Raw genomic sequence first — 13,621 nt, forward strand, 5'->3', positions numbered from 1 at the left:
TCTTTTAGATTGGTGGTTATTTCCCTGTAATAAGAGGGAGTCAAATGTCCTCAACTGTGACCTTATCTTGCCTTCATAGACTGAGCTTTATCAATATAGTCAGAAAGTACTGTGGTTAGCAATATAACACTTACATTGCCCTGTCCATCACATGGTACTTGCATGAAAATATTTATAACAGCACATTAATAGCAGTAAAATTTTTTAAACTATGTGTTTTCATCAACAGATAAATGAATGAAGATTATGTTTTATTTACACACATGTACTATTTGCCAAAAGGAAGGCAAATGATAGTTCTTCATGGGAAAATAGAAGTATCGTGAGATCATAATTTTAAATAAAGTTAATCAAACACAAAAGGTTAAATGTTGCACAGCTTCTCTTTTAGTAGACACCCAAAATATAATAAAGTGCAAAATAATAGATAGATAATATGAAGTATAATGATAGGTCCTTCTCAAATAGGAAGTAGATCTAGATGGGTGAATGTTTAGGCTAGAACAGTAGATAAAAGGTAAGATGTATCAGATACATATAACAACTGCATATGAGAAATGTAAATATTATGTACTACAAATCCATACAAAGATATACAGTATGTACTTCATCAAGAGGAGACTAAAGGCTGACAGGAGGGAAAAAGGTGAATACAAGACATTAATATGTGTTATATAGATGTAATCCCTACTTACAAAGATAACATCATGCGCTATTCACACATACTAATACAAATGAAATAAAGGAGAAATATACAGTCCAATCAAACAGGAATATATCTTATGGATGCCTGAAATGCTTAGACACTTCAACAGGAAAAAGAAAGTATTTTTGATTATGTATTCCTTATCCAAAATAAAAATATTAACTCCAAAAGTAACATACACCTAAATATATAAACAAAATCATATGTCATCTCAAAAGAATATTCTTGAGAACTAGGTATAGGCAAAATTGTTTAATCAGTGTAAAGTATGTGAAAAGTGATATATTTAGTCACTATTAATAATATTATTTCACATATATGTTTAATTTATGTAGCACTAAAACTACAATAAAAAATAACAACTATAAGCATCTTATTTATGCTATTCAAAACTAAATTCTGTCACCTATATGTGACATTAATGAGTATAATAACATTATATGAAACAAAATGTTTTACATATTTGCTGCATACATATGAAAAAGATATTTTTGTATATCCTCGTATAGTTTGTGTCTACATGTTTCCTCAAAGCCTTGTGTGATCATGGGCTTTTTCAGTTATGGCTGAATCTAGACTATGTGGTGCTGGGATTAAGGCTGGGTGATTAATAAATCACTGGACTGATCAATTTGGCATAGCTCTGGTTAGGATTAAGGATGTGAGCGCTACACCCACCTTAGGGTAGATAGCCTTCAAACAATATAAGACACAGAAAGAATCTTGTCTTTCCTTCCCCTTTGCCACTTTGTCATTTCCACAACCATAAACAGTTACCCCTCTGACACACAACACTGCCTTGGAAGCAGCAAGTATGGACTAAAACCTCTACAAAATGCCAGTTAAATAAACATTTTCTTCCTTAATTTTGAATACCAGGTACATTTTCTCAGCAGTGAGAGAAAAGTAACCAAACAGAATTTGGTACCAGAGAAGCACTACCAAACAATACTTGAAACGCGTGGCTCAGGAATCTTTGTGAATAGCTTGTGGGGATAATTTGGAAATATTTCAATATCCTAGATGAAAAAGTAGAACTTGAATGCCTTAGGTTGTTATGTGCGGGAGATTCTGTTCAGAGGTTACAAGAACACAAGGGTGATAGAAATGCCACAAGTAAAGAGTAAGCTTTGGAGGTTTTTGATGGGAAGATGTACCACATTTGTTGTTGGACTTTAGATGATGTATATTATGACTTGGCAGAAAGTTTGTCTGAATTTTGCTCAGGTCCAAAGTCTTTGCCTGAGACTGGTATTAAGGGCAGTGGGCAAAACAACTTGTCTAAAGAAACTTCAAGACAGTCTAATTTTGAAGTTATGGCAAGACTACTGTTGGGGATTTAACTGAATCTACCTTGAGAATCAAGAGCAAGTAGACCTGGAGAGAAAAAATGGCAGCTTGCAAGGGGGCTGCATGGAGAGCCTCTGTGGAGAAATCAGATCAGATGCTAGAATTTGACAACATGGAGACAGTCAGAAGATTGGATAATGATTCTTATTAACCAAGGCCATACCTGAAGGGAAAAATAAAACTATGAAGAGGAAGGAAAAGCACAGGTGAAGAACTGAAACCTGACATGCTCACCGAGACCTGTTCCGTACTGTATTAGGTGTGCACGGATGATCCAAAGTCACACTGAGAATGTAGCTGCTGATAATGGGAGTCAGCAAATCTTGAGCCCTTAACAGGAGTATGCAGTGCAGTAAGCAGTGGATCCAAAGGGAAGAGCTTTATTGGCTCTCAGTGAGTGCTGAAAATTGGTTCCAGCAGACCCACGAGGCAGCCAGAGCCACTTGGCTGCAGTGGAGGAGACTGCAAGAGGACCATACACTGAGGCACTGAAGCCAAGCACTGCGCAGTATTCTGACCGATCTGTGCTGTGCTGGGAGTGCAGTGAAGGCAGTGAAGACAGTGTGGAGTGGACCCAAGAGAAAGATGTGCATTGTTTCCCAGTGGTTGCTAGGGATTGGGTCCCACAGCTGCTGTCACTGGCTGGAGGACATCTTGGTGTTGAGCAGAGCCCAGCACCACGGCAGCATCAGTCGGCTGCCCCTGACACAGAGAAGACTGGTGGAGGGCATCTTGGGGTTGGGCAGAGCCTGGTGCCACAGTGACATCAGTCAGCTGCCCCTGGCACAGAGAGAACTGGTGGGACCTGCTGGGGCTGAGCCATGCTTCTGGTTGGGACCCAATAAGCAGATACAGAATTGTCATGACTTTGTCACATCAACAAGGTACAGCCTAACTTGTGGACTGACTGGCTCAGTGGGTCAAGGCTAGCCTGCACCTTCCATGTATCCCTGCATATACCTCAGATAACAGCAAACTGGGGAACGCAACAAAACCCCAGTCAGCATGCTTCAGAAAATCTTAAGCAATACAGAGAGGGCCAGAGACCCACTGGACACACTGGTCTGGAAGAAATCAGAAACATGACAAGAAATAGAAATAAAAAAAGAAAATTCCACCTGCTGAACTTGGGAAAAATAAGCCCAGGAGAAGTAAATACAGAAGAGAACCAATACAGTAACCATCCAATATTAGGCACAGCATCATCAGACACAAAGAAATGCTTTCATGACACTGAAGATGATTTTAAAACTGAGCTTCTAATCCAAGTGAGGCAAGATGTAAAAAGCTTAATTAAAGAAATGATAAGCCTCTGCCAAGAGAACACACATTGAAGAACAGAGGACATCAGAAAAGAAAGAGAAATCTTTGATGAAGAATTTAAACATAAAGGAGACTACATGAAAGAGATCCAAAGAGATTACCAGGAAACTAAAAACTCCAATGAAAACTGGCAAAATCCCTTGATAGAAACTAAAGTTAGCCTTTTGAAACTTGAAGAGAGATTTATGATATATGATCGTGAAAGAAAAGATCTCTTAAAATTGACAAGGAACCAGAAAGAAACAATTCAAAGGCTAGAAGACAACAAAAGGATATATAACTTAAGAATAAAACACATGAGCAAAGAATCAGGAGTAACCAATAATCAACCACAAAGACTATTCACATATATAATGTAGGAAAACTTCCCAAGCAAAAGAAAAATAAATGATATCCAGATAAATGAGGCATACAGAGCTCCAGCAACCTACAATCAAAACAGATGTACACCTAGACATATAATAATCAAGATTGCAGAAATCCACCAAAAGAACAGAATATTAAAAGCAGCCAGGGAAAAGAGGTAGATTCCCTACAATGGAAGAATTATCAAAATAACAAAAAGACATATCAATGCAAACTCTCAAATCGAGAAGAGCCTGAAGGGAAATAGTCCAAGTCCCAAAAGAAAATAATCTGCAATCAAAACTGATGTGCCAAGAAAAGCTCTCTCTCAAAATTAATGGAGAAATAAGATGTTTCTGAGCCAAGGAGGAACTGTGGAAGTTCATGGCCACCAACCCAACCCTACAAAAAATACTGAAGGACCTTCCAGAGAGAGAGGAAAAAATACTAGGATTCCAGCAACAGTGGCAGAGAGGCCTCAATGAATGGGGCAGACAGTGGAATGAAGGAACAAAGTGGACAAATTATAGCAGAAAAATAGAATAGCAGACATGAGGCAGAGATGATAAGCTATGATCTTTAATATAGATAGCCTTGATACACTAAAATAAAAAAAAGAAACAGGCAGAGTAGATTAGGTGGCAGGTTCCATCGAGATGCTCTGAATAGGAAATGCAATCAACCTGAAAGAGGGTTAGTAAACTGAAAGTCAAAGATGAGAAATCAATGCTATATGTGACAGGAAACCAGAGAGAAATAGGGACAACTCGTCAGTAGCCACAGATAGATTGGAAATCTATGACAATTTTGGGCAGTGTAGAACTACACAGCTGGAAGGAAGGAAAACCCTATGAGTTTAGTAAGTAAAGGAGTACAGCTCAAAATCAAGCTCAGGGGTAAAAAGGTTCAGCAACACTCAGATAGACAACAGGCTGACCCCCTAATCTAAAAACTAAAGGGGTTAGAGGGACCCAAAACATCCTGAGAAGGGGAAAGCTGAAAAATAGCCTAAAAAAAGGAAGGTAGATGTCATCGTTAATAGTGTATCAGGATTTAAAAGTCACAGTAGTCTTATCACTTTGTTTAGTTTGATTTTATTTTGTTCTGGTCTGTCCACTCATATCAGATTTGAGGGCACAGACATCTAACCGAAAAATAGCAGGTTTTACCATGGCGACTATCCTTAATTTCCTGTTTACTTAAACTGAAATCCTGTATCACTTATATTTTCTTACTATGACTGACCTTATTTGAATCTGGTTTGTTAGACCACAGTTTTGCCTTGGCTGATTTTAATTGAATTTGGTATGCAAGTCTAAAAGTAGAGGCAACTACTCTGAAGATGATAAGATGTAAAATATATCCATAACAGTTTTGATTATTAACTGCTCTCAAGTCCTATAATGTTTTCAAAGTTGTGTTTTTAGAAAAATAGCTATATAATACTATGCTTAACTATATTAAGCATGATGGTGTTTCTATTGAAAATAACAAGAAAAAGCATAGTAACTATGATAGATCAACTCATATTGTGATCTTGTGTGTCCTTTTCATTGCATGTTTTTCTAGGAATTTGTTTTGGTGTCATGTTGTGATTTGTATTTCCCTATAATACAGAGAGGATAGATATACATGAGAAATTCACACATGGGAAGAATTTTTTAAAACTATTTACAGGAACAGGTTATATAATACATGATGTAATGAAAAGATAATCTGAAGTAGAAGAGACACAAAAAACCCAACTAACTCTGTGACATTCTGATATAAGATCTAGCAATACCATTATTCACTGTTCAGAGAGATATTAATCTAGTCTCAAGTTCAATTTCAGCCTACATAAAGGTAAGAACAGCTACTACAAAGAGAATGAGAGATATTATGGTAGTCCTTATTTACTTCTCCAATGTTAGGTCTTGAAGACCTAAAAAGCCATCATGATCCTGTAATGATTTGAATAGTTGTATAATATGCAGTATGTATTCAATGTGTGTGAAGATTGGAACTATTTGGAAGAAAACTCGAGACAATAAGATAGACAGTGAAGATATCCAGTGGACTAGCTTTGAAATCTGTTTTTCTTTAAATTGTTTTTTATGAACTGTTTTGTTCTGTTTTGATATGTTTAATCTTCCACTATTTAAGATAAAAAATAAGTGTGTAAGACTGATAACCATATTACTGTTTTTGTTGGATCATTGTGCAGAACTGTTGTCAGTGTCACTATTTCAATGTCACTTTGTATGCTTTAATTTTGTAACCTAAACAACTATTTCTAAGATGACAATATGTAACTTATCAACTAGTGATTTCTTACTGTTTATTTTTCTATAATTCGGTATTATTTCTACCATTTTTTCTGTTTTTTTTCTCTTTAACTAAAAAAATATTAAAAAAGAGCAAGTGGCCCTGAAGAATAATTTAAAATGTTGTGAGTTTAACCAGAAAGGAAGATCAAGTAGAGCATGAACTGCAAAGATAGAATAGAGATCTTGATTTTTGAGAAAGAATAGTTGAAAAGTGTCCTGAAATCATTTAGAAGATGCTGTAGATCTTTACCTTTTGAAATCTAAAAGCCATAAAAGTAAAAGACTTTGTTTTGAGAAGAAATCCCAAGGCATCATTTTCCAGAATGGCGTTGATTTAGAAAAAATTTTTTTTTTCTTGGAACTAGGTGCAGAGAACTTAGTGATTAAGGCACTCAACCTCTACAGCTGAAAGTGAAGGAAAAATGGAGACTACTCCAGCTGGTGGCAGACGTTGGCATCCTCCACAGTGTGCCTGTTTTAGACACATGAAGAAGAAAATATTGTGAGGTCAGAAAACTTCCCACCTAGATTTCAGAAGAAAGCATTGGAGGTCATAGATGTATGTCTGATAGGGCAGTGTGTGAAGATGTGAGCACTAAACTGATGTTACAGTGGAGATCCTACAATTTTGAAGAATTTAGTAGCATGAATAATCCAAGGAAAACTGCAGAGAGGGAGCAGAATGGGGCCAAAGAAGAGCCACAGAGCTACAGCTGCCAACAGTGCCCTAGGGGTAGAGCCATGAAAAGCCTTTGGTGTTCACATCTTGCCACAGATTGCCTTGGTTGTTTTACATGTAAATACACGATTTAATGTCTGAAAAGTTTTAACTCGTTTTGTCACACTACATTGTATACACTATTTATAAATTTTGGAATGGAACTTCCCAACTTGTGCCATTGAATGTTGGAAGCATTTATCTTTCTTTTCATTTGAATAGGAACTCGCAACTAAAAGTTTGACATAAATCTCAGAAGCGACTTGAAACTTAGGTTTTTCAGTAATGCTAAAACTGTTAGAAATTCGGTAACTCTTGGAAATGAACTAAATATGTTTTGCATAAAAGGATGTACATAAGTCTTTATCGGACTAGGGGTGGAAAGTTTTGCTTTGTATCTGGATGTCCCACTATAGCTTTATGCAGTCATGGGGTCCAGGGTTTTTGGAAGTGGCTAAATCTAGAGTTTGTGATTGGTTCATTTTCTAGTGTTATGATTGGTGATATGAGTACTACACCAATGTGGGTGGCCTGCATACAATAAAAAGGAGGAAAAGTGACACGTCCTCCCTTATTCTCCAGTTGATTTTTCTGTCTTTTCTTTTATTTTAAGTGTGTTTCTTTTATACACTCAATGCTAGATATTATTCTTTGGTCTGTTCTGCTAATCTGTGAAGTGAGACCAGGAAAATCATTGGTTATGGCTGATAGATATTGACCAATTGGTGTTATGTATTATTTTATGGCTATTTATTCTCTTTCTACTTGATTGATTTTTCCCCTCTTGCATTCTGTTAGGACTTTTGATATTTGGATATTCTTATGAATTTTTGGATTAATAGCTTTGGAATTATTTAGGAGCTTATTATAATAGAACTAGCTTATTTCTTCATCAATTTTGAAAAACAGCTTTATAGGATATATCAAAGTGAGCTGCAAGTTGCTTTTCTTTGGGGCCTGAAACACACCACTCCAAACTCTTATTGACTTTAAGGTCTCTAATGGAACACCTGCTATAACTATGATAGATTTCTATTTATTATATCTCTTCTCTATCAGCTTTTAATATTTTGTGTTTGTTTTGTATTTCTTCTTATTTGACTATGCTGTATCTTGTGAAGGTTATTTTCTGATCATGGGTACTTGCAGTTTCGTATGACTTATTGACCTGTATCTTAAATTCTTTTCCATGTTTCAAACTTTTTCTGGTATTACTCTGTAAACTCTTTCTGGCCATGGTTAACATTTTTAAAATTTTTAATTCATAGACAAATGTAAATCAAAGTAGTAGGGTAAAATAATAGTTAATACATTGCAAGTTGTTTGTTTAAAGTAGTTGCTTAGGGTACAAGATATTTGGCATAAAATTTATCCGATTAATATTAGAATAAACCTCTATCTATGTGAACTAAGAGATACTAGTATTGTAACTGATTTTGCTATCCTTTCATGCTTTTTTTTCCCTGTGGCTCCTGATTTCTTTACACTCAATGCCTGCTGGATTGACTTTGAAGGAACTGCAAGATTTAGAATAATTTCGTTGCCTTAATTTCTCAATTCTCTAGTTTTCAGTTGTTTTATATGCTGATGATTGTGGAATAATTATACTGGGCAGTTTTGTAGTATGAGGATCCACATAGTGAATGTCTACTTTTAAAACATGTCTTCTGAGTGTAGGTAAATATTTGCCTTTGTCTCTGTCCCAAGACCAAACTCTATCTACTTTTTTTTTGGAAAGGAAGGTTATAATTTATCTGACCAGAAAATTGGGTGACCGGATGTGCCCAAGCTCAGGGCTCCAGTGGGAGGTCAGGGAGTTTAAGATTGTTGCTCCTACCGGTCAAGGAAATTCATACCTTCTTGACACACTGGACTGGCTCAGTGGGTCTTGGGCCAGCCTGCACCAACTTCCCAGCTTCCTACTGTGCTCAGCTGACTCCAGAGATCTTGGGTCTGCCTGCACCCTTGGTTCTGGAGAATGGGCAGCTGGAATGAGTGTCCCCACACCATCCCGAGTACTGGAAATTGGGATCATTGCCCCTCTCCTGTCAGGGAACTTTCTTGCTTCCTGCCACACTCTTCCAGCTCTGTGGGACTTGGGCCTACCTGCACCAACTTCTCAAATTCCTGACATGCTCAGCCAACTCGGAGGTTCTTGAGTCTACCTGTGCCCTAAATTCTGGAAACTGAGTGGCGAGAGATGAGTGTTCCCACACCATCTCAAGCCCCAGGAGTTTAAGATCATTACTCACAGCAGCCAAGGATCTTCACAGCTTCCTGCCACTTTCGACTGGCTCTGCAGGTCCTGGGCCTGCCTGCCTCATGCCCAATAACCCTATCTCAATCCAGGAAACTGGGTGGTCAGAGTCCAAGCAGCTGAGGACATAGAAGAGGATCTCCAACAGGTTAAGGGGAAGCCTAAGAATAACACTTGAAACACAAAAATATAGGAAAATGACAAAACAAAAGATGAAAATACAATCTCAAACCTCCGGCTCATCCCAAGAAAACTTAGGAGCAATGTACATAGAAGAAAATATATGCCATACACCTGAAATACCTGTAATAATAGCAATTGAAATAAAGAAGCAACTCCTGGAAGTTTTAAAGGAATTCAAACTAGAAATAATCTCCCATGTAAAATAATAAATGATAAAAAAAATGAAAGAGAAGCTGACCATATCTAAGGAAGACACAGTTAAAAATAAGAGGAACAAAACTAAAATATAGAATGCCTGTATGAACAAAATAAGAAGCAAACAGAATATATGAAGCAGATTCAAAGAGGTATACAGGAAATCAAAAATACCATTGAGGCGGTTGTCAAAACCGCCTCAATGAAAGTGATGGCAAAATTTCAGACTTCAAAGCCAAGTTTGCAGCTAGTGAACAGGAAATGGAAAATCTTTTAAAAATAACAAGAAATTAGGAAATAATTCAACAGCTGCAAGATGATGCAAAGAAAAACAACAAAAGGTTGCTAGGGATCAATGAAAAAGGAGAGGACAACATAAAGGATGTCAAGAGGATATTTAGAGAAGTAATAATTGAAAATTGCCCAAACATCAGAATGGAAACCGACATCAGAATCAGTGAAGCATATAGAACTCCAAATAGACATAACCAAAATAAAATGATTCCCAGCCATATAAGAATCATCATCATAGAAATCCAAAGTGAGAGGAAAATATTAAAAGCAGTCAGAGAGAAAAGACAGATCACTTATAAAGGAAAACCTATCAGAATCACAGCAGACTTCTCAGCACAAACAATAAAACCAAGAAGAGCATGGAGTGAAGTATTTCAGATCCTAAAGGAAAGTGATTACCAACCAAGACTGATGTAGCCTGCAAAACTGTCCTACAAAAGTGATAGAGAAATAAGATACTTCCATGACAAGGAACAGCAGAAGAATTTCATGATCACATAGTCAACACTGTGAAGAATACTGAAAGATAGTTTAGATATGATTAGGAAAGAAACCACTCAGCAAAGCAGATAATTAAACAGAATGGAAAGATAAAGATGCAACAGCAGAAAGATAACATGTCAACAATAAACCAATATATAACAGTTATAACCATTAATGTAAATGGTCTCAATTCACCAGTTAAAGAAAACAGACTGGCAAATGGATCAAGAAACAACCATATGCTGTCTACAGGAAACCCATCTCACCCAAAAGGATACTCAGAGAATGAAAGTCAAAGGAGTGGAAAACAATGCTTTATGCAACAGGAATAAAAAAAAAAAACTGCAGGGGTAGCTATTCTGTTGGCAAACAGTGTGAACTTCAAACCAAGAATGGTCAGAAGAAATAAAGAAGGTCATTAACATACTGGCTAGGGGAAAACTTCAAGAAAAGAGATAAAAATCTTAAATATATATGCACCAAATTCCAGATCACCCAGTTAAATAAAGCCAGTATTAATAGAAATAAAAATCCAAATTAGCAATAGCACAGTTATAACAGGAGACCTTAACACGACATTGACACAAAGGGACAGATCAACCCGAAAGATAAGCAGTAATGAAATAACAAAATCACACCTATGAACAAATGGACTTGTTAAACATATACAGAGTGTTCCATCCAACAGCATCAGAATACACATTCTTCTCTGCAGTACATGGGACATTTTCTAACATATACCATATACTAACCCACAGAACATATTTCAATAAATGCAAAGAGATGAAATTTTCCCATGCATGTTTTTGCTCCTACCGGCCAAGGAACAGGTAGGCCCAAGTCCCACAGAGCTGGAAGAGTGTGGCAGGAAGCAAGAAAGTTCCCTGACAGGAGAGGGGCAATGATCCCAATTTCCAGTACTCGGGATGGTGTGGGGACACTCATTCCAGCTGCCCATTCTCCAGAACCAAGGGTGCAGGCAGACCCAAGATCTCTGGAGTCAGCTGAGCACAGTAGGAAGCTGGGAAGTTGGTGCAGGCTGGCCCAAGACCCACTGAGCCAGTCCAGTGTGTCAAGAAGGTATGAATTTCCTTGGCCGGTAGGAGCAACAATCTTAGTGCCATAAAACTAGAAATTAATGATAAACAAAACTACAAAAATCCCTCAAACTCATGGAAATTGAATAACACATTATTCTGCAAGCACGGGTTCAAAGGGGAAATTAAAGAAGAAATTAAACAATACCTACAAGCAAAGAAAAATACAAATGCAACTTACTGGAATCTGTGGGATGCTATGAAAGCCATCCTCAGAGGAAAATTTATTGCACGGAGTTCTCACATCAGGAAAACAGAACGAATACAAATAAATAACCTAATGCTACACCTCAAACATCTAGAGAAAGAAGAGCTAGTCAAGCCAAAGCCAAAAGAAGGTAGGAAATTATAAAAATCAGAGCAGAAATTAATGCAATAGAGACTAAGAAAACAATTCAAAGATCCAATGAATCAGAGTTGGTTCTTTGAAATAATAAATAAAATTGATAAGTTCCTAGCCAATCTTATTAACAAAAGGGAAGAAAAAGCTCAAATTCATGCAGTGAGGAATGAAAAACGACAAATCGCTATAGACTCTGTAGAAATACAGAAGATCATCAACACCTGTTTCAAAAACCTCTACTCTCATAGCTTTGATTACACAGAAGAAAGAGACAGATTTCTCGATACATATGAAGTACCAAAGCTAGGTCAAGAAGATGTAAAACTGCTGAATAACCCAGTATCTATTAATGAAATTAAAAATGTAATTAAATCCTTACCTACAAAGAAAATACCAGGCCGATATGGATTCACTGTGGAATTCCATAAGAAATACAAAGAAGACTTAATCCTGACACTCCTCAAACTCTTCAATGAAATTGAAAGGGAAACAAATCTTCCTAAGTCATTACAAGAAGCAAATGTTACTCTAGTAGCAAAACCTGAAAAAGACCCAACTAAAAAAGAGAATGGCATAAGCACCTGGCTTGCAAGCAGGTAGTCATGAGTTCGATCCCCAGTACCAATTAAAAAAAAAAAAAAAAGAGAACTACAGGCCAGTTTCCCTAATGAATAGACATGCAAAAGTCCTCAATAAAATATTGGCAAATAAGATGTAGCAAATCCACAATAATATTATACACCATGATAAACTGGGGTTCAACCTAGGCATGCAGGGATGGTTCAACATATGTAAATCAATCAATAAATGTAATCCATCATATCAATAAAGCCAAAAAGTAAGAATCACATGATCATTTATATAGATGCAGAAAAGCTTTTGATAAGGTCCAAAATTTATTAATGATAAGAACCTTTCAGAAAATTATAATAGATGGTCTTTACCTCAATATGATAAAGGCAATCTATGACAAACCAACAGCCAGTATCATGTTAAATGGCAAAAAACTGAAGGCCTTTTCCTTAAAGTCAGGCACAAGACAAGGATTTCCCTTATCGTTACTCATATTTAATATAGTACTGGAAATACTAGCCAGAGTTATTAGACAAGAGAGAGAAATAAAATGGGTAAAGATAGGAAAAGAGGAAGTTAAATTATTGGTTGCGGATGACATGATACTCTACATAGAATACTCCCAAAACTCTTGAAAGACTCTTAGATATAATAAATAAATTCAGTAATGTAGCTGGATACAAAAATCAACACTCAAAAATCAACAGCATTCCTCTACACAAAACATAAAATCACAGAGAGAGAAATAAGAGAAGCCACACCCTTCACACTAGCAACCAAAAAAATGAAATATTTACGAATTATTCTAACAAAAGAAGTGAAAGTTCTATATAGGGAAAATCATAATATCATGAAAAAAGAAATTCAAAAGGATCTCAGAAAATGGAAAGACATCTCATGCTCATAGATAGGAAAAATACATACTGTGAAAATGGACATTCTCCCAAAACTGTTATCCAGATTCAATGTAATCCCAATAAAAAATACCATCAACATACCTCATAAGGCTAGAGAAATCACTCTTAAAAATCATGTGGAGCCAGAAGAGACCTAGAAGAGCAAAGACAGTTCTAAGCAGCAAAGGCAAGGCAGGAGGCATCAGAATCCCTGACTTTAAGTTATACTACAAAGCAACTGTAGTAAAATTAACATGGTACTGAAATCAAAACGGAGCCAAAGATCCACAGAATACATTAGAAGATACAACCACAACTACAAACATATTCACCCACCTTATCTTTGATAAAGGGGTCAAACATGTTCACTGGAAGAACGACAGTCTCTTTAATAAATGGTGTTGGAAAAACTGGCTCTCAGTGTGCTGAAAACTAAAACTAGAACCATTTCTATCACCACGTACTAAACTAAAATCTAAATGGATCAAGAATCTGAATATTAAAACAGAAACACTAAATCTGTTGGAAGACATATTGACTAAAAAGCTT

This window comes from Cavia porcellus, unplaced genomic scaffold (genome assembly GCF_034190915.1).
Source record: "Cavia porcellus strain 051 isolate PalLab524CR breed Dunkin Hartley unplaced genomic scaffold, mCavPor4.1 scaffold_27, whole genome shotgun sequence".
Taxonomy (NCBI): Eukaryota; Metazoa; Chordata; class Mammalia; order Rodentia; family Caviidae; genus Cavia; species Cavia porcellus.